The sequence below is a fragment of the Trichosurus vulpecula genome, chromosome 1, assembly GCF_011100635.1.
Source record: "Trichosurus vulpecula isolate mTriVul1 chromosome 1, mTriVul1.pri, whole genome shotgun sequence".
Taxonomy (NCBI): Eukaryota; Metazoa; Chordata; class Mammalia; order Diprotodontia; family Phalangeridae; genus Trichosurus; species Trichosurus vulpecula.
Genome location: NC_050573.1, coordinates 36,808,374 through 36,834,057, shown reverse-complemented (window position 1 = coordinate 36,834,057; position 25,684 = coordinate 36,808,374). Strand labels below are relative to the sequence as shown.

General features: G+C 42.4%; 1 protein-coding gene across 14 annotated transcripts in view; it reads left to right on the top strand.

The window, feature by feature from the left end:
* Positions 1–24,060: 24,060 nt before the first annotated feature.
* CLIP1 (CAP-Gly domain containing linker protein 1) overlaps positions 24,061–25,684 on the top strand; it is a 147,582-nt gene continuing 145,958 nt past the window's right edge. For 13 of the 14 annotated variants that reach the window (XM_036752217.1, XM_036752223.1, XM_036752213.1 and 10 more), the window contains exon 1: positions 24,061–24,318. The gene's annotated coding sequence lies outside the window, so the exon portion shown is untranslated. The remainder of the gene's footprint in view (positions 24,319–25,684) is intronic. The other variant, XM_036752162.1, reaches the window with a different exon arrangement.

Genomic DNA, 25,684 nt, shown 5'->3' with positions numbered 1-25,684 from the left:
AGAGGGAGGGAACTGGCATTGTCTGCCTTGTAACAATATTGGCCTGCGAACGAGAAACTATTAAATTGAGATCTTGCTTCAGCAACTGACTCACCCTGTAGCCTCAGGCATTTAATTTGCCTGACTACCCAGTTCCCTCAACTGTGAAATGGGCATAAAAATATTTTATCTCTCAGCCCCTGACAACATGTTGTAAAAATTAATTAGTCTTTGCTTTGTAATTCCAATCTAGAGATCTAAAGGCTCATTATGGCTGAGGATTCAGACATTTTTAGCTGGGAGATATGGAAAAATCTAAGTGTACTGGCTCTCTGCCCTCTGCAGAGAGCGGAACCTTTTGATGGCCCCTTTAAAGTAATTGATTCCACCAGAAGACTGACCTTTGGCAAGAAAGGGAGAATATTTTCTCTTCTTTAATGGAACGGAACTGTTTTGGCCACCTTTGGTTCCTGTGTTTTCAGGAGTCACTGAGCCCTCCATGCCCCATTCAGATCAGGTGGAAAATATTCTCTGGCTGCTTTGGGCAGTCATGAGGGTTCTTAATTAGCTGCTGAGCCAGATATCTGTGGAAATATTGAAGGAGCGATTCCTGCTCCTCAGGTTGTTTTCCTTCCTCCCTGGCCTTGAGGTATAAGGAAGAATTTTCCCTCTGTTGCGTCAGGTTGTAAGTCATGAGCCTCTAAGGTAAGCCTGAATCTGGGATGGGACTGGTTTCTGCTTATGGCTTCTTCTCTCTGGTAGATGAAGCCCTGTGAGATGTCACAAGACACTGGAGAAATGGAATTTGGGCTACCAGAGCAATGACATTGGAAATAGCAGCAGCCAACTAACAAAGAAAGAGTTGCTGAGACAGAAGGGGGGGGGGGTGGAGAGGGAGAGAGAGAGAGAGAGAGAGAGAGAGAACGAGCAGAGCAGAAAGGGAGCTAAAAAGAGAAATTCCATTTTAAAATAATTTCAAACAGTGTAAAATACTTGACAGTGACCTTGTCAAGACTCACACAGGAACTATATGAACACAATTATAAAATACTCTTCACACAAATAAAGATATCTAAACAACTGGATAATTAATTGCTCATGTAGGCCAAGCCAATATGATAAAAATGACAATAGTGCCTAAATTAATTTACTTATTCAGTGCCATGCCAATCAAACTACCAAAGAATTATTTTTTTAGAGCTGGAAAAAATAATAGCAAAATTCAAATGGAAGAACAAAGGGTCAAGAATATCAAAGGGGCCAATGGGAAAAAAACGTAAAAGAAGGCAGCCTAGCAGTGCCTGACCTCAAATTGTACTACAAGGTCGTAATCGTCAAAACAGTCTGTTCCTGGATAAGAAACAGAGAGGTCGATCAATGGAGTGATTCGGGACATAATATACTGAAGTAAATGACTACGGTAATCTAGTGTTTGATGAACTGAAAGATCCAAGCTAGTGGGGCCACTGTTCAACAAAAATTGACGAGAAAACCAGAAAGCAGTCTAGTAGAAACATGGCACAGATAACATCTCACACCGTATACTAGGATAAGCTCAAAATGGGTACATGATTTACACATAAAAAGTAATATCATAAGCAAATTAGGGGAGCATGGAAAAAATTACTTGTCAGATCTATGGATAAGGAAAAAGTTCATGACCAAAGAAAAGAGGATCATGGGAGATAAAATAGATAATTTTGATTGCATTCAATTAAGAAGTTTTTGCATAAACAAAATACAACCAAATTAATACAATCAAAATTAGAAAGCAAGAAGCGGGGGAAAAATTTATAGCGAATTTCTCTAATAATTGTCTCAGGTCTCAAATATATAGGGAACTGAGTCAAATTTATAAAAATGAAAACCATTCCCTAATTGATAAGTTACCAAAGGATATGAACAGGCAGTTTTCAGAAGAGGAAATTAAAGTTATCAATAGTCATATGAGAAAATGCTCTAAATCACTAATAATTAGAGACACACAAAGTAAAACACCTCTCAGGTATCACCTTATATCTATTAGATTAACGAAGATAACAGAAAAAGACAAATGCTGGAGGGGATATGGGAAAATAGGGACTCTAATGCATGGTTGGTGGAGCTGTGAACTGTTCCAACCATTCTGGAGAATAATTTGGAACTGTGCCCAAAGGGCTAAAAAGCCATGCATGCCCTTTGGCAGTACCACAACTAGGTTTTTATCCCAAAGACATCAAAGAAAAAGGAAAAAGGACCAGTATGCACAAAGATGTTTATAGTAGCTCTTTTTATGGTGGCAAAGAATTGGAAAATGAGGGGATAACCCCTCAACTGGGCAATGGATGAATAAGTTGCAGTTTATGATTGTGATGGGACACTATTGTACTGTAAGAAATGAAGTGGATGGTTTAAAAAAAAACCTGGGGAGCCTTATGTGAGCCCATGCAAAATGAAAGAACAGGTGTAACAGCAATATTGTAACTAAAATCAATTGTGAAATACCCTAACTACTCTGATCAATACAATGATCTATGAAAACTTATCTGATCAGATACAAAGTGAAATGAGCAAAAGTAGGAGAACAATGTACACAGTAATAACTATATTATAATGAGGATCAACCGAGATAGACTTAACTCCTCTAATCAATACCATGATACAAAATAATTCTAAAGGACTCATGTTGAAAAATGCTACCCACCTCCAAAGAGGAACTGGTGAAGTTCTGAAGTGCAGATTAAAGCAAACTTTTTTTCACTTTCTTTATTTTTCTTTTGCACAGTCTAATGTATAAATATGTTTTGCATGACTTCACTTGTATAATGGGTATTGTATGTCTTGCCTTCTCCATTGGTGGGGGAGAGGGGAAGGAGGGAAAGAGATAAATTTTTTTTTTTAAATAAAGGACAGGGTTTGGCAAAGGACACTAGGTAGTATGGTGGATAGAGTGCTAGCCCAAGAACTGGGTATAAATCTGTCTCAGATACTTAGTAGCTATGTGATCCTGGGAAAGTAGTTTAACCATTGTTTGCCTCAGTTTCCTCATCTAGAAAATGGGGTAATAATCCTGGGTTGTTTTAAGGATAAAATGGGATAGTATTCATAAACCTTCATTCATAGACCTTAAAGAGCTATATAAATGCTAGTTATTATCATCATCATTTTTAATCACTATTCGCCTCAGTCTAGTGGTGCCTGGCAGAAAGACTTCCTAAATCAAAGATCATGGGTCTAGAGCTGGAAGGGACCTTTAGATACGATCAAGTCCAACCCCCTTATTTTATGGATGGGGAAACTGAGACTTGGGGAGGCTAAGTCACTTGCTAGAATCTCACAGGTAAGTGATAAAAATCAGGATGCAGACTTTTCTGCAAACTATTTCTCATTATTCTGACTCTGATTTGCCACTATAAGAACAAACCATCTCAGTCTATAGTGAGAAATTGTCATTGTTTTTAATCAGTAAATTTTTTTAATTAAATAAAATCTATTAACCTGACCATAAACAAAAAAAGTTGGAAAAGCTCGTGTAAGTTACAGAAGGCCGACTTGACATTGACCAATGTTTACCATTTGCTAGTTACCAGGAGACATCACGATCTCCTGGAAAGGATACTCTCCTCAGAGATATGCATGACCTGAGTCCTTTGATTCCACCTAGCAGTGTAACCTTGGCTAAATCACTTACATCTCTGAGTTTGTTTCCTCACCTGTAAAACAAAGGAATAATATTTTAGTAGATAACATCCCGAATCTAGAGCTGGAAGGGATGTCCGAAGACAGTACAACTCTCTCATTTTTTTTATAAATGAAGAAACTGAGTCCCAGGGAATTTAAGTGTTTTATCCCAAATCCCACAGGTAGTATCCATTAGAATGCCTACTATGTGCAAGCACTGAATAAATAAAAGTACCTATTAGCAAGATTAACATTTTTATTTAAAATTATTATTATTATTATTTTAGAACAATATGACTTTTACTTTGACATACCCAAGTTACTTATTTCAGAATTTTTCAAAATTGATTGGGATTGACCCTGTGTCAAAATTTATTTTGCTTCTACTCAGTGCTAGAATGATTCAGCATTCCCAACTCTAGCTCATGTGATTGTGAGTCTCTTATGCCCAATTGGCCCATGACCATGGCCTGATGCAGTCATTTTCTTATATTTGGAATTAAGAGTTTAGAAGAAGAGTATGTCATTTACTGTGAATAGATTGTCAATCAATCAATCTACAAGTGCCTGCTATGTGGTAGGCACCAGTGATTTAAGACAGAAACAGCTCCTGACTTCAATGATCTTACATTCTATCACATTTCTCTTGTGCTACTCTCTTAATTTCCACACTCACCAATTAGTAAGTTCTTCAGTATGGCTACCATACTCTCTCCTTCAGAGTTCTATGGGGACCCTGAGAAGTTTGGGAAGCCTCATCTCTATTGTCATTGGCTTTTGTTTTCTCCTCTGTTCCCCTTTAGTGACTGATCTGCACCCCAATTCCATTTAACTGCTTAAAATAAATTAGCTTTACAAGGAGATATTTACTTTCAAGTTACATCAGTAACAAACGTACAAGCATTCCCTTCAAGAGCTCTGAGGCATGTTTTCTCCTACAGCCCCTCAGTCTCTGGGGTGAGTGGGCTCAGACTCAGTACAGTTTCTATGTAACATCGATCCTAACAAGTTCTCATCCAGATGCATCATGACTTCTGGATGAATGCTCGTCTCATCCACCAGTTGGCTGGCCCCAAAGGTGACTCATTACTTTTAGGGGTATCCATGATGGGCTGCAGCAAAACTCAGAATGGATTCCAAGTCCAGGACTTCTGAGCTCAGGTGGCTTGCTTTCTTAACCTTTCAAAATTCACAAAGTTGAAGCCTCTAATTACCTTACTTGAAACAGAAAAGAATGGAAGGCAAGGCAAAAGGGTCAAGGCCCGTTTTTATGGGCCAACATGTCAGTCTTTGGTCTGCCTGGCTCCAGACCTAGCCCTCTATCCACTCAACTACATAGCTCCTAGTAGGGGTTCAAATCAGGCCTTAGATACTCACTAGCTGTGTGACCCTGGGCAAGTCACTTAACCCCTGTTTGTCTTAATCCACTGGAGAAGGAAATGGCCAACCACTCCAGTATCTTTGCCAAGAAAACCTCATGGATAGCATGGTGCATGGGGTCACAAAGAGTCAGACACAACTGAACAACAACAACGTCAGTTTCAGAAGGGAGAAGGCCCAAGGCCTTTCACTTTACTGAATTGTCCCTTGAAGGATGTCATCAGTGAAGAAATCAAACAACTAAGACCTCCGAAAGAGCCCGCAGTTCTAGTCCCTTGGCTGTAGCCAGTCAGAATGTCTTCTTTTCACTATGTGTCTAGCAGACTAAACCTAGTTATAGAATGTCTATACATTCTCCAGAGACTCTAAAAAACTGCCATCACACACAACCATGATGCTCCCAGAAATCTCAACGATTGAGTCAATCAAGACCTCTATTCTCACCTTATAAAAAAAATACGGGGTTAGCATCTTAACCCTTATTTTAAGTGAGGTGGCGTAATTTGGTTTACTTAATCAACTCCCTCTACCCACTCTATCCTCACATCTACTAGAATAGGAAATGTTTCTTTCATCAGATGAGGAAGGAAGGAAGGGAGGGATGGAAAGAAGAAGGAAGGAAGAAAGAAAGCATTTACTAAGTACTTACCATGTTTCCAGCACTGTCCTAAGTTCTAAGGCTGTAAAAGGTAAGCAAAGATTGTCAGCTCTTTCCCTTAAGGAGGGCGAGAATTTCTCTTACCTTCTAGTGGGCAAAGTGGACGATGCAAAGGGGTAGGAGGAGAGATGAAAGATCTGTGAGTGAGATTTTGAAGTCCAGAAATTCAGGAACAGGGCAGGGAGGGGAATGAAGGCAGAGCCCCTCTATAAACATGGCGGCTGTAGGAAGAACTCACCAGTGGGAGAAGAGAGGCAGGCCTTGTTGAGGAATGTTCCTGGGCGAGGAGGCTCCAGGAGGTCCCCAGATGAGAAAGCAGCAGCAGCACCATTTTGAAATCCAGAGAGTCAGGAACAGGGGCAGGCAATCAATTAATCAGCAAAGAATTTATTGAGTTCCTATGTGCTGACATCAAATTTTAGATCTGGAAGAGAAACTTGGAAGAGAACATAAACTCCTTGAGGGAGAGGAATTTTATTTTCATCCTCAGTGCCCCCCCCCCCCCAGTGTCTGACCCATAGTAGGTCCTCAGTTTACGCTGTTGAATTAAATCAGGTAGCCCACTCCCATTGTGAAACCATCCCCAGTAAGAGCTCTGGTCCATGAAATATAAGGTCCAGTTGTAGTTTTCACAGTGATAATCAGTGAAGACTCTTCACATCATTCCCTGCTCCTTATTCTCCACAACGTAGCTTTTGTTTTCACAGAATAGCTTTACTCTGGGAAGTGAGTGGATGGTTTCAGACTGAGTAACAAACACTCAGCATTCTTTCATCATCCGGCCTTAAGAATAAACAACAGAATGGCAGTCGCCAACATTGTTTGTAAGACAGATGTAGGTAGATGATCTTAATTTTTTTAAAAAGTTTATTGATGTTACATTTTATATAATGTTTAATCGAACTTTTGCTTTATCTTACTGGGAACCAGCTATTTCCAAGCCATGCTCCTTATACTCAGGTCCTTCTCCTCTTCCCCCTCCCACCAGATGCTGAACTGTACTCCAAGGGCTCTGAGAGGTGAGCTTCCAGCTTGTCTTGCCCAGAATTAGGGCTCGATGCCATTTCCAAATCAAGCCACAGAACAGCTCATACCCTCCCCCTCTTTTTAGCTTCTCTTATGAGTTGTCTGTCTCCTCCCATTGGAATGGAAACTCCTCAAAGGCTACATTTCTTGCTTGTATTTGTATTCCCAGCATTTATCACAGTATATATATCAATGTTTAGAGTATAATAAGCACTAAAAAATGCATTTTCATTCATTCATTTTTGTAAGCATGCATGCATAACCACATTATTTTTACTCAAAAATAATTTCTAATATTTACCTCCTAGCAGTGAACCCTTCCTTTGGTTGTTGTTCAGTCCTTTCAATCATGTCTGACTCTTTGCGACCCCATTTGGGGTTTTCTTGGGGCAGAGATACTGGAGTGGTTTGCCATTTCCTTCTCCAGCTCATTTTATAGATAAGGAAACTGAGGCAAATAAAAGTTAAGTGACTTGCCCAGAGTCACACAGCTAGTAAGTGTCTGAGGCCAGATTTGAGCTCATGAAGGTGACGCTCCCTGATTCCAAACTCAATGTCTATCCACTGTGCCACCTACCTGCCCTTTACATTGCCTCAGTTTATGTCTTTCCATATTTCTCTGAATTCCTCATTTCTGTCCTTATTGTAAAGAAATATTCTGTGACATTCCTATGTTATAGTTTATTCAGACATTTCCCAATCAACGGTTGGAAATCAATTATTTCAATTATTATTATTTATTTCCATTACTATTACTATTGTGCTGCCACAAAGAATACTGCTATGAATATATGGGTTTAAATGGGGTCTTCATTTCTATCTTTGACCTCCTTGCGGGGTACTTGCCTAGTAATAGGAGGTCTAAGTCAAAAAATATGAACAGTTTTGTGACTTAGGACATAATTCTAAGACACTGTTAATTTGACCGGAAATAAAGTTAATTCAGAGTGCATGATGGTCGCCAAGTAGTCTGACATGTTTCATCATGTATATTAGGACCAATTTTTCTTCCTTTGCCCCTTTTTGTAGCTTAAGACAGTGAATTTCCTCATTTTATTTGTCCTCTTTTTCAGTCTTTGGTTTCATGAGCCAATCACAAATATTCTCATTCTTCACGGCATTCCCATTTTCCATGGCTCCTTGCCTGGTTTTGAAGACCCTCCAGAGTCTGACTCCAACTTACCTTGTCTTATCTCACAGTATGCTACATTCCAGCCAAACTGGACTTATGACAATCCCCCAATAGGGACATGCTATCTCCAGCCCCCCCCCCCCGCTCTTTCACAAGCTGTGTATCATGCCTATACTGTGCTCCTTTCTCATCTCCAACTCTCAGAATCAGGACACTAACTGGGAGTTTGGACATATGGGGAAAATTTGGTTAGGGAGAGTATAGGGAAGGCAGAGACTTTCGTGTGGTTTCTGAGGAAGCTGGCAAGAGCCCTTGCTGCTGATTCCACTGTTGATCCTGGCATCCATTATGGTTCAGGTTTCCAAAACAGATGGGCAGTCTGCCCCAGGTGGATGAAGTCATGCCAGCACAACAGTGCAGGAAGTCAGGCCTTGGAAGAATGACAGCCCAGGGTTAGCCAAGGGAGGAGATGAGATTTGTTGGGGTGGTTAGAGCCAGCAGCATGGGAGTGGTGGACAGTGACACATTGGGGGACTGATGGAAGAAGCCAACCCTCACCATGGTAGCACCCTGGGCCAAAAACTCGTTCATTCCCACACATGGTATGGCTCTACTTAGAATCTTCCTCTTCCTTTAAGGCTAAATTCCTGACACCTCCCCTCTGAGAGCTTCCCTCAGTCCCCTCAAGTGTTAGTTGCTAGTCATACGACCTTGTATTTACTTATCTGTATAACTGTTATATTCACAATCTGGTAGAATGTAATTTAACTTCTTGCTTTTCCATTTTTGGACCAAGTGTCCTGGTGTCATGGACACCATAGGCACTTAGTAAATGGTTGTTGAACTGAATTACAAAAAAGTGTTTATATTCCAAAAAAGTTAAATAAACTTGAAAAACCCTCTAATATTTCTATTTGTGCTTGGTTTGCTTTTAGAAGTTGTTGTCTACCATTTTTCTTTTAGCATTCCCCGAATGATTTTGACAAGATTTGTTATGAGCTTGTGGACATAAAAACCAATAGAATTCATTGTGGTTATTGTTTTGTTTAGTCATTTTCAGTCTTGTCCGACTCTTCGTGACCCCTTTGGGGGTTTACAAATCCTTAACATTGCTTTTTTATTCAGGAAGGTATAGTAGGCATTTGTGATCTGCATCTGGTCTTCGGAAGCAAAACTGATGAAAGCGAATACAAATAATAAAGGATAAAAAACATGAAACATTGAAAGCCAGCCTCAGAGTTTGGAAGATCTAGACCCAAGGCTCATCTCGGACACACACATGCACACATGTGCACGTATACACGTACACACGCGTGTACACACACACACACACACACACTCATACACACACACATTATCTTTATGACCCTGGAAAAATCACAACCTCAGTCTTAATTTTCTCCTCTGTAAGATGAGGATAATAACAGCCCATGCCTCACAAGTTTGTTATGAAGTTCAAATATGATAACACATGTAAAGGATGATGCAAACTTTAAAGACCCATAAAAATGTTTGTTGTTATGATTATTATTATTTTAAGTTGCAGAGCAGGTACCAATCTACTTTGATAAAGGTTGTTTTCTCACTGGAAGTTCCTCATACCAGTGAAATAATTGTGGAGAAGAGGACCACCTTTCACGTCACCACTAGCAACAATTGTTGACCAACTGTCACCAATAGGCAGATAGGCATGGGGGCCTCAGAGTGGCAGCATCCTCCTCTGCTACCCCCAGCGCTATTCCTGCTTCCGGTCCAGACCTCCTAGCCATCATCAGGGAGGTGGCTTCTGTGGAGAAGGGATCAGCCATCACCACCAACTGTCCCTCCCCAGGCAAGAAAGGCAGCCTGGCTAAAGTAGCCAGGTACCCTGAGGGAGAGACAGGAGGCTGCATGGGTCAGCCAGTTTAACCACCACCAACCTTCCCCTTAACTACCATCTGCCCTCGGACCCTGATGGAGACAGCCTGGGATGCTGAATCTAAGAATTTTGGGAAGAGCAACGCTTCCAGCCTGGTGCTCACAGCCATTATCCTGGGAAGCAACCCCTGAGGAGATACAGCCTGCCAACTGCCCCTTCAAGTGCTACATCGATGGAAGACCCAGAAAAGACAGTTCTCGTCACTAAAGTCCTTGGCACTGCCAAATGGCTTAAGATCAGAAATTGCTTTAACAATGGAAATGACACTAAAGAGGAGGCATGACCATCTGTTTTGCTGCTGTATCCTAAGAAAAATGGGACTTTTCCATCTGACTTGAAACTGAAACCTCTGATATGTGTTTTCTACATTAGAAAGTGAGCTCCTTGAGATCAGAGACTGTCTTTTTTTCTTTTTCTATTTGTATTCCCAGCATTTATCCCATTGTACATCATGAACTTACTAAACGCTTCATTCATTTATTCAATTCATTCATTCATTCAATTCATTCATTCGTAGGTCATGTCACAAATCCTAGAACTTTTTATGTCTTGCCTCCTATTAGAAATCTCAAATTTAACCTGTCAGTCAGTCAATAAACATATATTAAGTGCCTACAATGTGCTGGGGAGACAAAGAAAGACAAAAGAAATCCATGCCTTTGAGGCTCTCACAATCTAATGAGGGAAACCACATACAAAGAAGCCACATACAGCATAAATAGGAAATAAGAGGGATTAGAAAAGGTTTCCTATGGAAGGTGAGATTTTAGCTGGGATTCAAAGGAAGGCAGGAGGCAGAGATGAAGACAGAGAGGATTCCAGGGAGAGAGCGCAGTCAGGGAAAATGCCAGGAGCCAAGATGGAGTGTCTTGTTCCAGGAACAGGGAGGAAGCCAGTGTCACTGATTTGAAGAATATGTGGTGGAAGGGTGTATTGTAAAGTTAAGATGACTGAACAGATGGGGAGGAGGGGGGTGGGGCTAGCTTAGGAACTCGTCTTCCCCCAGCAATGGGAGGATTTGCCAATGAGGGCCCAGGCCTTAGAGCACGAGTGGATTTGCCCATCTTGGTGAATTAAACAGTGCATTAGCAATATTCCCTGCCTGCTTCCAATCTAACACGTGGAAGATTAGTGAGGCTATTTTGGCCAAGAGTGACCTCACTATGGTGAGGAAGAACCTTTTAATGGAATAAGCTGGAGCTTAGTGTGGATGTGGATGAACTGCTGAGTAGGTGGGGATTGGGGAAGGCAACAGAAAGCTCTCTGGCCAAGCCCCCAGTTTACCCATGAGCCCAACATTCTTGTTTCTTTTGTTTATTCTTTCCTGATCTTAGTCAGGCAAATAGGAAATTATCCTATTAGGTGAATGAATTGGAGAGGGAATTGACCAGGTTAAGACCTTTTGAGGTTTGAAAGAGGTTGAAAGAGCTATCTGAGGTTCCCCACCCCAGTAACCAGAGTGGACAAATATTACCTGTTGACCCAGCCCAGAAGGGAATGACCTGTCAGCAGAGATATCATGTCCATCAAGGAGCCAGTCCAGCTGAGCAAAGGAGTTACTCATCCATTGTGATGCCTACTGTGCCCCAAAGTGAACTTAGTGGGGACTCCACGAAGGACGAAAAGGATATTCTGAGCCAGGAGTTAGAAGCTACATCTCAGTCCCACATATTCCCCACATGAGTGCCTGATATCTTTATTCTTTAAGCTTGTGCTCACTCTCCCCAGGGATCTCATGTATTCAAGTACAGAGTATGCCCAGGTTGGGGGTTGTTTTTGTAACTTCTATCCTTACTAGGTAGTGCAGTTTATAGTTTTGGATCTAGAATCTACTACAGTAGAATCCTAACTGGACTTCGGGCTTCCAGTCTACGGCTGTTGCCTATGCCTGAAACACTTTTTCTTTACCTCTACCTCTCAGAAACCTTGTTTAACTGAAATGCTCAGCTCCCATTCCACCTTCTTCATGAAGCCTTTTCAGATCTCCCTAATTGTTAAAATTCTCTCCCTTTTCAATCCTTTTTATACTTAAGTTTGTGTGTTGTATTCCCCTGCGTAGAAGAATATAAGCTCCTTAAGGGCAGGGACTTTTAAAAAATGTTTTCTTTGTATCCCTTACACTCAGGACAGTGCCTTGCACATGGTTGGTTGTTGTCCTTCATTCTCCAAGAGGACCAGAATGACATCATTATGTTGGAGTCGAGGTATAGTGTGTGACTGTGGCTGATCAGACCAATGTGAGCTCCAAAGGCTCTACCACAGGTTGCGCACAAATAATCTGCATGAACATTTGGAGAGGAGATGGTTTTAAATTTGCACATCTCATGTTTCTTTTGAGCTGCTGCAATTCTGCTTTGTCCATAGAGTATAGCACTTTCTCTGATGAAGGCACACCATGCTGGGCAGTCCTGTGCCAGTGTCTCCCATGTCTCACAACTGATTCCAAGGTTCTTCAGAGAAACCTTGAGAGTGTCCTTGTATCACTTCTTCTGACCTCCACGTAAGCGCTTGCCTTGTGAGAGCTCTCAGTATAAAGTGGCCTTTTAGGCATATGTACATTTGGCATTTGAACGATGTGGCCGACCCTTCAGCGTTGGGCTCTCTGCAGTAGAGTTTGAATGCTTGGTGGTTCATCTCAAGGGAGGACCTCAGTGTCTGGTACCTTATCTTGCCAGGTGATCTTCAGACAATTCAAATGGAAGTGACTTAGTTTAGTCTAGGCTTCATAGGCACACAACAATGGGTACCGCACAATACCTCTATAGACCCTCAGTCTGGCAGTCAGTCTAATACCTCTTCTCTCCCACACTTCCCTCTGGAGCCTCCCAAATACTGAGCTAGCTCTGGAAATGCATGCATCAACCTCATTATCTATGTGTACATCCCTGGAAAGTGCACTGCCAAGGTAAGTGAGCTAATCCATAGCATTCCAAATTTCTCCATTTGCTGGTTCCATATGTGAATGGTATGGTGCTGGCTGGTGGAGAACCTGGTTTTTTTTCTTTTTTTTATTACATTAAAATATATTTATGGGTTAAAGCAAGCATTTCTATAACATAGTACAATAGAAAGATAATTGTGCACGAAACTGCAAATCTACTATGTACAACTTGCTATTGCTTTCAAATATATAACAAAATTATCATATAAATTTCTTTTTTCTCCTTTTCTCCTTTTTTTCTTTTTTTCTACTCTCCCCCACCCTGCCCTAGCGATGGCTACCATTAGACACAAATAGGTATATATATGTTTTTATGTAAAATTATTCTATACATCTATTTATCATTCTTTCTTTGGATGCAGATGACTTCTTTCATCACATGTCCTTTGTAGTTAATTTGGGTATTTACAATTGTCAAAATAACTTCTTCACTCAAAGTCATCCTTAAAACAATATTGTTGTTACTGTATATAATGTTCTCTTGGTTCTGCCCATTTTGCTCTTCATTATTTCATGCAAGTCTTTTCACTTTTTTCTAAAAATAACCAGCTTATCACTTCTTATAGTGCAGTAATATTCCATCACAGTCACAGACTACAACTTATTCAGCCATTCCCCAGTTGATGGGAATTTCTGATTTCCAGTTCTTTGCCACCACAAAGAGAGCTGCTATAAACATTTTAGAACATATAAGTTCCTTTCCTTTTTCCCTAATCATCTTTGGAAATAGACCTAGTAGTGATATTGCTGGGTCAAAGGGTCATTTAATAACTCTTTAGGCATAATTCCAGATTGCTCTCCAAAATGGCTGGATCAGTTCACAATTCTACCAACAATGAATTGGGGTCCCAATTTTTCCACATCTCCTCCAACACTTATCGCTTTCCCCTTCAATCATTTTAGCCAATCTGGTAGGTATAAAATGATATCTCAAGCTTGTTTTAATTTGCATTTGTCTAATCAATAATGATTTATAGCATTTTTATATGACTGATTGTTTTGATTTCTTCATTGGAAAACCACCTGCTCATATCCTTTGACCACTTATCAATTGGGAAATGACTTGTATTCTTATAGATTTAACAAAGTTCTTTATGTATTTTTGATATGAGACCTTTAAATGAGAAACTATCTATAAAATTCCCCTCCCCCCTAATTTTCTGCTTTCCTTCTGATCTTGACTACATTTGTTTTATTTGTATAAAACCTTTTTAATTTAATATAATCAAAATTATCTATTTTACACTCAACTTTGCTTTCTATCTCTTGTCTATTTATAAATTGTTTACCTATCCATAAGTCTGATAAGTAAGATGTTCCATGTTCTTCTAATTTTGACCTTATCTTGGTAAATGGTGTCAGATATTGGTCTATGCCCAGTTTCTGCCATATTGTTTTCCAGTCTTCCCAACAATTTTTACCAAATAATGAATTCTAATCCCAAAATCTTAAGTCTTTACACTTGTCAAATACAAGGTTATTATGTTTGTTTGCTGCTGTAAATTGTATGTCTACTCTATTCTATTGATGTACCTTTTTTTTTTCTTAGCCAGTGCTAGATAATTTTGATAATTACTGCCTCATAATATAGTTTAAGATCTGATGCTGCTAACCCTCCTTCCTTCTCATTTTAAAAAATTATTTCTTTTGATATTCTTGACTTTCTGTTCTAAATGAATTTTGTTATCATTTTTTCCTAATTTAGTAAAACATTTTTTTTGTAATTTAATTGGGATGGCACTGAATATATAAATTAATTTAGGTAAAATTGTCATTTTTATTATATTGGCCCAGCCAAACCATGAACAATTAATAATTCTCCAATTATTTAAATCTGATTTTATTTGTATAAAGAGTTTTTCTTAAAAATAATTTTGTTTACATAGTTCCTGGGTTTGTTTTGGCAGGTGTACTCCCAGGTATTTTATACTATCTAGAATTATTTTAAATGGGATACCTTTTACTATCTCTTCTTGAAGAGTTTTGTTTGTGACATATAGGAATGCTGATGATTTATATGGATTTACTTTATGTCCTGCTACTTTGCTAAAATGATTAATTGTTTCAACTAACTTTTTAGTTGAGTCTTTGGTGTTAGGCCAGGATTAGTGCAAGCATTAGAGAATAGATCCATACTTCATTGCATCTCAGCCTGTAATATTAATTAAGGTGGGGCTTTTTTTTTTTTTTTTACTGTTTTCTCTTTTAGAATGATAAAGTAATCAAGTGCCTTTGATTAAGTTTTACTAGATACAAAGCCCTAGGCCCACACCCTTTTGCTAACTAGGTGCAAAGCCCCAGGCCCACACCCTTTTGCTAACTAGGTGTAAAGCCCCAGGCCCATACCCTTTTGCTGATTAGGAATGAAGCCTTCAGGCCCTAAGAAGGGTATATAAACTCAAAGGTTAGCATTTTGCTTGGGGCTCTCACTCACTGGGAGAGTGTTGATGTGGAGACTCTGGGTAGTTGCTGGAGCCCCTCTGACTTTGAAAAAACCCAGATGTTGGTGCTGCTCTTTTTGGTAACTATGTATGCGATGTCTTGATCAGACAAAGCCTGTCTGTTGAATTGTGTTATTTGCTCTGTTTATATTGTCTCTGTTTGTAATTTCTGTTTGTATTTGCTCTGAAGTTCAGGCTGCTAGCTTTTCCCCCTGGATTAAGTGAATGATATATGTATGTTTGATTAAAGTGAGATTGTTAAACCCTTAAAGTTGCTTTCCTTAGAAAAGCAGATCAAAGAATGTTAAGTGCTGTCCAAGGCTCACAGCTGGTCACAATCAAGGCCAAACAGGCTGGGTCGGGTCTCCACACTCTCAGCAACACCTGAGCATGAGACCATGGGGGGGGGGGTTGGGGGGCGGGGATCCATGAGGGCATACACACTACTAAACTTTTTACATGATTGGCAATAAGCCTCCTTGCAGGTGCCGAGCTAGCATTGGCTAAAACTGCTATAAAATCTTTGCTGCTTCCTTGAATAAACGAGACTGATCGGGGTCCCCACTGGCCGGAGACCGCTCCCCAGGGAGCTGAGCAAAAGAATCTGTGCTGGCAGCTCTTCTTTGTGCTGGTGTTGTTGGTCTTACACAGCCATAGCAGCTACAAGCAGCATTGTTTTCACACAGCCTCAGAAGCTGCACTGAGTGCACAATCATCTGTGAACAAAAAAATCATGTGCCAACTCTCCCTCCACTTTAGTCTTGGCTTGTAGATTTTTCAAGTTAAGTAATATACCATCAGTATTATAGATGACCTTGATGTTATTTTCATCCTCATCGAAGGTGTCTGACAACTTTGCTGAAAACACCATGCTACACAGCACACAGTCTTGTTTCACTCTATTGATGACTGGGAAAGTGTGAGAGCATCATCCATTATCCAGAACCTGGGCAAACATGCCAGCTTAATAAATGCTTGTTAGATTAGGTTACTCTTTATATTGATTGATTTGATCATTTGGTATCACTTGAAATGAAAACTCAAAATTCTTACCACCAAATTTCATGAATGAAAGAGTTTCAATATTTTTCTGCCTGCTCTTTTAAAACTTGGACACAATATTAAAAACTTCTGGTTTAGGAATGTTGTAGAATTCTGGCTCTTAGATTCTTTCTGTGGTATTTTCTCTTTGCAATAGTATAAGCCCTAGCCACAGGGACTTGGGTGGCCCAAGCTGCTGAGATATATTTAGAGAGACAAGGTCTCTGATCTGGTTTGCTCCGTTTCACATGGCCCAGGAAAAGTGATTTCCTGCTTTTGCTGAAGTAGAAGGAAGGCTGTGGCCAGGCACTTCCTTCTCCATGCTCTTATCTTCAAGAGTGTTATTTGGTTGGAATCATATCTGTTCACTAGACATAAAATGTTTGTAGTCTGGGTTAAGATACTTTTTAGGGGTTCAGGATAAAATCCACTTCATTTTTTCACTTCCAAGGGGAAGATGATAGCTTAATGTTAGCCTGCTTAGCTCCCTTCTAACAAAACACTTGTTAAACAAAAGACAATCTTGAATAGTGAGCAAATATATTTATTCAAGCAAGCTGTAAAACAGAAACTAGGGAAGTTATACAGACTAGGGAAGACAATGGTATACATAAGAGCAAATGGGCTCCTCAGCCTGGAAACAAGATAAAATCTCAGCTCAACCAAGGGAAGAACAGTCTCACCTGAGTAGTCTTTTCTCTGGGATGTAAATGATCAGGAATCACATCCCTTTATAGCTAAGCAGGATCACCACACTGTCCTTCAGGAAGCTGCCAACCTGCCTGGGGCTGAAGTGTGTGTGAGGTAAATAAAATGTAAAGACTTCACAGGGAAGATATGTATAAATATATATCTATATCCATACTAAGAAATGTTTAAAAAATCAAGAAAATAGAGAAATAGGGAAGTGGAAAATTCTGAGGCCATGAGAGTCTGATGGCTCAGCCTCTGGGAAAGTTTACCTTGAAACTTTTTGTTCTTTCTTCTGGTTCTGGTTTAAAGATTTGCTCAGTAAGAATAGGGTCACTGTGACCTGCTTTCCTTTACTGTAAAAGTACTGTAGAAGAATGGAGAGTCTCCCCCTCCCCTTATCCTGTTCTCCTTCTAAAGATTTATAGATGTCACCTCAGTTGTAAGCATTAACTAAGGGAATGGGAATTGGAGTTTCTGTGCCTTGATTTCCCTGTTCTTTGTCTAGTTTTCATGCTCAGATTGTAAGCCCACCTCCCAGCCAATGGTGAGAAGGGTCAGAGATGGGCGGGAATTCTCTTGTTAGGTATGATTGTGGGTGCTTTGCCTTTTGTAAAGCGCCTCCCTTGCTCGATCTGTTCTGGCGGGGAATGCCCTATTCTCAAGAATTGAATAAAATTTATTTCTGTTCCCACCCTGAGATGGCTCCTTATTTAACTTTTTAATTGGTGAGGTTCTTTCATCCCACACAAGTGTTACATATTTTAAGTAATTATTTTGAAGCATTATTTTTAAACATAGTAATTAGATTAAGACCCTTGATCAGAGTTAAAATGTTGATAAATGGAGTTAAGTTTTTGAATGATTATTTAGAATATATGTTTTACACCCTTATCTTCCCCTTTTTGGTCCTCTACTAATCAGAGGAAGTTTGACGTAATAAGCCAGTCTTGAAGTTGGGAAGGCCTGGGTTTGAGTTGCACCTTTGATACTATTATCTGTGAGAGCCTGGGCCAGTTACTTAACATTTCAGTGCTCTAAGCCAGAGGGGTCAAACTGCTTCTGCAGCCAGAACCATATGAAAATGTTATTGGGAAACAGTGCTTTTTAAAAATAATATTTTACTGTTTTTCCCAATTACATGTAAAGATAATTTTTAACATTTTTTTTAAATTTTGAGTTCCAAATTCTCCCTTCCTCCCCCCAGATGGTAAGCAACTTGATATAGGTTACGTATGTGCAATCATGCAAAACATATTTACATTTTAGTCATGTTATAAAATACAGACAAAAACCCCACAAAAAATAAAGTTAAAATTAGTATGCATTGATCTGCCTTTGGACTCCATCAGTTCTTTTTCTGAAGGTGGATAGAATTTTTTGTTATGAGTCCTTTGGAATTGTTTTGGATCATTGTATTGCTAAGAATAGCTAAGTCACTCACAGTTGGTCATCATATAACATTGCTGTTATTGTGTACAATGTTCTCCTGGTTCTGCTTACTCCACTTTGCATCATTTCATGTAAGTCTTTCCAGGTTTTTCTGAAATCATCCTGCTCGTCATTTCTTATAGCGCAATAGTATTCCATCACAATCATATACCACAACTTGTTCAGTCATTCCCCAATTGATGGGCATCCCCTCAATTTCCAATTATTTTCTAACACAAAGAGAGCTGCTATAAATATTTTTGTACAAATAGGTCCTCCCCCTCCTTTCCTAATGATCTCTTTGTGATACAGACCTAGTAGTGGTATTGATGGATCAAATTGCTCTGGTTTTTTTGGGCATAGTTCCAAATAGCTCTCCAGAATGGTTGGATCAGTTCAAAACTCTACCAACAGTGCATTAGTGTCCCAATTTTCCCACATCTCCTCCAACATTTATTATGGAAAGAGTCAGTGTTGGAGGGGATGTTGTGAAAAATATGCACATCAATACATTTTTGATGAAACGGTGATATGGTACAACGGTTTTGGAAAGCAATTTGGCATTATGCAAATAAAGTCACTTTGAACCTGAGACTCCATTACCAGATTTATACCCCAAGGAATAAGAAAAAAAGTCCCTATATACTCCAAACTATTTGTAATAACACTTTTTGTGATAGCTAAGAATTGAAAACAAAGTAAATGCCATTCTATTGGGGAATGCTAAAACAAAATTATGGTTTATAAATGTAATAGAATGTTTACTGTTGTGTATATATATATGTACATATACATATATAGTAGAATATTTACTGCTATAAGAAATGATACATGTGATGAATACAGAGAAGCACAGAAAGCGCTTTATGAACTGATGCAGAGTGAAGTAAGCAGAACCAAGAAAACAATAACATTGAACTAAAATGATATAAATGGAAAGGACAATAACATGTCCCAAACTCAGAAGTAAATGTAACGATATTAAAAAGATTAAAGAGGACTCAGAGAGACATGAGAAGACATCTTAAACTCACCCCTTCTTGGAATTGGAATGTCTACAATTGATACATATTTTACATATTTTTGCACTTTTTCAACATATTGATCAGTTCTGCTGATTTTTTTTTCCTCTCCACAAAAATACTACTTGTCATATGGGATAGTTCTCTGAGAGGGGAGAGGGAGGAATAATATGAGACACTTTGGTGATAATAGGAAACAGAAAATATCAATAAAAGTTTATTTCAAAAAATATAATTAATATTTTAAAATATAATTAATATAATCATTCAGTAAACATTCATTAAGTGCTTCCTATATGCCAGGCACTGTGCTAAGTGCTGTGGATACAGAAAGAGGCAAAAGACTGTCCCTGCCTTTAAGGAGCTTACAATCTAAGTTAAGCAGAGGTAGGGGGGAAGAAAAGAACAGAAGAGGTAAAAAAAGATAGGAATGGAGAAATGAAGAGAAAAAGGTGTTTGAGTATGACTTGGCATCCCCCAAAGCCAATCTTCGGTTTTATTAAGAGAGCTGTACTGTCTAGAATGAGGATAATGGTTATTCCACTGAACTCTGACTTGCTCAGACTACCTGTGCAGTATGGTGGTCAGTTTAATTTTAGGAAGGACAGGAACAAGGTGGAGAGTGTCCAGAATGGGGCAATTGGGGTGCTCAAGTGCCTCAAGACCATGACTTCTAAGGATCAGTAGGAGCATCTAGGATGTTTAGGCTAGGAGAAAGTTTACGGAGGATGTGATCACTGCTTTTAAGTATTTGAAAAGCTGTCCCTTGGAAGAGGGATTCAATTTGTTCTGCTTGGCCCAAGAGGCCAGAACTATAAACCATAGCTGGAAGCTTCAGAGAGGCAGATTTCTAACAGGTGTCAGGAAAAATCCTCCCCAAAATCTTCCCAAAGCGGAATGAGCTGCCTTGGTAGGTTCCCACTCACTGCAGGTCCTCAGATGAAGGCTGATTGACAACTTGTTAATAAAGGAGATTCTTGCTCAGGTCTATGTTGGACTGTATGGTCTCTGACTTTTCTTCTAGTTCCAAGCTTCAGTGGTTGTAGTGGAGTGTGATAGAATGACACTAACATTTGTGTCATTGCTTGCCTGTCTACAAGTTAGAAATGGTGTGTGTGTGTGTGTGTCTGTGTGTCTGTGAGAGAGAGAGAGAGAGAGAGGAAGAGGGTGTGAGTGTGAGTCTGTGTGTGTCTCAGAGAGACAGAGAGAGAGAGAGTGTGTGCTGGGTTTGGGGGAAATTAGAGGGGTCTTAGGAGATGATACAAGGAATTCAGGACAAGGGGTTTAGGTAGCCTGATTTCTAAATACCCCCTTAACTTGGGGTATCACCTTAATCCTGTTGCTTCCGAGGAAGTTGAATTAGCATCACTACATAGGATGAATTATTAAGGAGTGGAATTATTTTAGGAAACATATGATCTCATAAAGATGAACAGTGGGGGAGAAAAGGCAGCAAATGAAGAAGTTGCTAAACCCTGTTCCTAAATTCATGAATTGCCAAAGCATTCCCCCATCTATCCATTCATTTTCTCTTCATTAATCTTATCCTATGTGGACTCTGGTTGGTCAGAGCAGCCCCAATGCTTTGAGAAGGGTCGGCAATGAGGTCACCCTCCTGATTATTCCCTTGTCCTGGGGCACAGGATGAAGCGGCAGGCTCCCTTATCTAGCACTTAAGAGTTGCAAATCCTGGGTGCTTGCTGACAGCTGCAAATTCCTCCCAGAAACTGGGAAGCTGGTGGTGTTGCCATGGTCTATGGGAGTGTAATGCCGGCTGCCTTCTGTGGCTCCAGCTCTGAGCCAAGCTATGGCTGAGGGTTTTCCTCCCTCCCCTCTTGTCACTTTCAAAGGCTTTCAAGGGAGGCCCCTTAGGGAGAGAGGGAAGGAAGGATATTAAGCAGGGCTTCAGTCCAAGTGGCTGACACTGATAAAAGAGGCTTTTCTGAAATCAACAGGGTAAGTCTCTGGGCTTGTTTCAAGGGATTTCTCCTCCTCTGCCTTTCCGATGGTCCCGGAAGGGTAAGAATGATCCAACCTCAGCCTGAAAGGCTGGGCAGTGCCTTTTAACAGTGCTGAACTGGGTGATTCCTCTTGTCTAATTCCTACTGTGGTTGGAGAGCCCTGGAAAAGAATATGAGATATAATCATATAGACCCCCTCAGTTGGTGCTCCAGGCCTGGGTTATCTTGGAGTTTGATTCACTCAAATTCCCATTCTGCCTCCATTAAAAGTCTGTTATCATACCACCAGAGCACAGCATTTTAGCTCTGCAAGGGATATATTGAAATGGTGAGGCCAGCTTACCTGCTATAGAAACCATGGCATATGTGTGTGCAAACAAAGACCCAGGAGAATCAGGGAAGGGAAGAAAGGGAGAGAGCGAAAGAAGGGGTTGGGGAGTGATATGGGGGAGGGGAATGTAGAAAAAGAGAGAGGGACTAGAAAGAAAAGAGATGAAAGAAGGCTGAGAAAGAAAGGGGCTTGAGAAAGCAAGAGTAAAGAGAGGCGGGAGGGTGGGAGACAAAGAGAGAGAAGAGGGGGAGGGAGGGAGGAAGAGAGACAGAGAGAGAAAGAGGAATGAGTCTGAAGAGGATCAAGAGAAAGCGATCTGGGGAGATAGAAGAGAATGGAGGGTTTTAGGGAGACAGAAGGGGGATCTGGGGAGAAAGGAGGGAGAGAAGAGGGCTGGAGAGACAGGAGGGAGGCACCTAGAAAGACAGGAGAGAGAGAAGGGCACTAGGGATGAAAGATGGAAAAGACAGTTAAGGTAAAGCAGAGAGTAGAGAAATAGATTTGGAGAGACAGGAGGAAAGAAGTATAGAAACAGAGAAAAGAAAACAGGAGACACGCAGAGACAAATATAGAAGCAGAGAGAAACAGAGATAGAAATAAGAAACAGACAAGAGGCTGAGTAGTTCCAGATTGACTTACAAGAACTAGACTGAGGAAGCAGGTAAAACAAGACCTAGAAAGGGGCTGGAGGAGAGAGTGAGAAAGGTTGTGTGAGGTGCCTGGGAGAGAGGAGGGAGGAAGGGGGGCGGGGATCAGAAGGGAGGTAGCAAGGACAAGGCAGAAAAAGAAGAAGCCTGTCTGGTTGGCTGGTGGGAGGGAAGGAAAGAGACACAGACAAAGATTCACAGACAGAAAGACAGACACATATACACACAGACACAGGTGCTCATCTACAACCACAGCTGCATATAGACACACAGCCAGACAGAGATCCACAGGCACATACATACACAACCAGACAGACTCAGCCAACCAGATACAGATACACAAACACAGACACTGATACCCAGACACCCACACAAAGACAGACACATTGACACAGGCTACCCAGACACAGACATAAACAGACATGCACAGATGCACAGCCACAAACACAGCCACATATAGACACACAGTCAGACAGATATACAGCCACACACATACACAGCTAGCCAGACAGCCAACCATACAGATACACAAGCACAGACACTGATACCCAGACACCCACACAAAGACAGATACATTGACATAGGCTACCCAGACACAGACATAGACAGACATGCACAGATGCACAGCCACAACCACAGCTGCATATAGACACACAGCCAGACAGAGATCCACAGGCACACACATACACAGCTAGCCAGACAGCCGACTATACAGATACACAAGCACAGACACTGATACCCAGACACCCACACAAAGACAGACACATTGACACAGGCTGCCCAGACACATAGATGTTGACAGACATGCACAGATGCACAGCCACAACCACAGCTGCATATAGACACACAGCCAGACAGAGATCCACAGGCACACACATACACAGCTAGCCAGACAGCCGACTATACAGATACACAAGCACAGACACTGATACCCAGACACCCACACAAAGACAGACACATTGACACAGGCTGCCCAGACACATAGATGTTGACAGACATGCACAGATGCACAGCCACAACCACAGCTGCATATAGACACACAGCCAGACAGAGATCCACAGGCACACACATACACAGCTAGCCAGACAGCCGACTATACAGATACACAAGCACAGACACTGATACCCAGACACCCACACAAAGACAGACACATTGACACAGGCTGCCCAGACACATAGATGTTGACAGACATGCACAGATGCACAGCCACAACCACAGCTGCATATAGACACACAGCCATACAGAGATCCACAGGCACACACATACACAGCTAGCCAGACAGCCGACCTATACAGATACACAAGCACAGACACTGATACCCAGACACCCACACAAAGACAGACACATTGACACAGGATGCCCGGACACATAGATGTTGACAGACATGCACAGATGCACAGCCACAACCACAGCTGCATATAGACACACAGCCATACAGATATACAGGAATACACATACACAGCTAGCCAGACAGCCAACCAGACAGATACACAAGCACAGACACCGATGCCCAGAAACCCACACAAAGACAGACACATCGACACAGGATGCCCGGACACACAGACACACACAGAGCTGCTCAGACACAGCCACACGCCCAAACACAGATACAGACCCACGGCCAGACAGATTCACAGACACACAGCCAGCCAGCCAGCTAAGCACACAGATACACAGACGCCCACACAAAGACAGACGGACGCACACCCGGCAGCCACGCGCCCAGCCCGGCGGCAGGGAGGGCTGGAGCTCCGAGAGCGGCCGCGGCCCCTTTAAGAGGGGCGGGGCCTCACGTCACGCTCGCGTTCCTCGGTCCCCCGCCCCGCCGGAGCTGAGACTTCGCTGGAGGCGCGAGGAGGAGGCGGCTGCGCCTCGGCTGCTGCTGCAGTGACTGACTGACTGACTGAGCGAGCGAGGGAGCGAGCGGCCGGCGGCTGAGGCGGCGCCTGAGTCTGGGGAGGGAGGCACGGCGGCTGCGGCTGCTGGAGAGGAGCTCGGCCCGACAGGTGGCGGCGGCGTTGGCGGCGAGGACCCGTGTCGAGCCGGCGCGTCCAGTCCCGGTGAGCCGGCGGCGGCTCCGCGGCCTCCTTCCTCCTTCCTTCCTCCTCCCTCCTCCTCCTCTTCCTCCTCCCCGCCGTCGTCCCTTCCCCTTCTCGGGCCTCCGGGCGAGGCCGCCGCCGCGGGCCCCGGCCTGGCCCCCTGGCTCCCGGCGCCGTCTTGTCAGTCCGGGGCCGGGGCCTCGTCCCCCTCCCTCCGCTGCCGCCTCAAGATGGAGGCGGGCGGGCTGCGGGGCGGCTGCGGGCGGGCTCAGGGCCTCCCCCGGCTCGGCTCCGCTGGGTGACCCGTGGGGGGCAGGTGTGGGAGACGGGCCGGGCTTGGCCCGGGGCCCCGGCGGGCTGTTGACCCCGCGGCCCCTCGGGGCGGGCCGGGCCGGGCCCGAGTCACCTGAGGATTACTCAGCTCCTTGGCTGCGGCGGCGGCCGTGGCCTTGAGCCGGTGCCCCCCCTTCCCGAGCGTCCGCGGCTTTTGTGGGCCTGGGGCGGGGGCTCGGGCCGGCTGACCTCGGGGCCTCGGGTCACTTCTCGTTTTTCTGATTCTCGAAAATAGCTCGGGTGCCCAGTAATGTGTGAACCTTCCCCCTTCACGGGGCACCGGCGGGGAGACGCTGATGACAGTGGTTCAGACGTTATTTTAAAATGTGAGTCTGAGCATCCCCCCCGCCCCCCCAAAAAAACCCAACCCACCTGACTTTGTTTTGGGAGTAAACTCGGAGTGACCTGTTATGTGGCTGGTATGTGCATCCCTCCCCCCTTCTTCTGGCCCTGATCCAGCCTCCTTAGGCCACCTCTCCGGAGTGTAGGAATGAAACAGCAGATGCCAGGAACCGCTGTGTTCTCCAAGAATCACAACTTGGGTTTGCGCTCTTGTTGGGGGAGGGAAGCAGAGGAGCAAATTCTGCGAAGGTTTCTAAGCCTGCGAACCTCGTTTTCCTCGGTGGTTCGCCGCCCCCCCCCCCCCAAATCTTTAGGTAAAGGCTCTGAGATTTTGAGGCTTTTTGGTACCTTTTGACCCCGGTTGCTTTGGCTTTGGAAAACTAAAGGAGTTCAGCTCGGGCCCAAAGGGGAGGAAGTGATTGTTAAGGACTTAATTTTGCTGGCTCAAGAGAAGGGTCGGGTTTCTTTCTAGGTTGTTCAGCCCGGTTCACCGAGGTAGGAAAAGACAGTGGAACTTGGAGCAGGAAATCTGACCGAGGGATAAACTGCAGTTCCTTCAACAGATTTTGAGCACTTTTTTTTAATGGGCTATGTGCGGTGGTGATTGCTGTCAAACAGCTTTTAGCCTCGTTAGCAATTGGCTAACTTCCCCGGCCCCAGGGTGATTAAAAAAAAAACAAAAACAGCTGCCCTCCCCTCCGCTTTTCCCCTT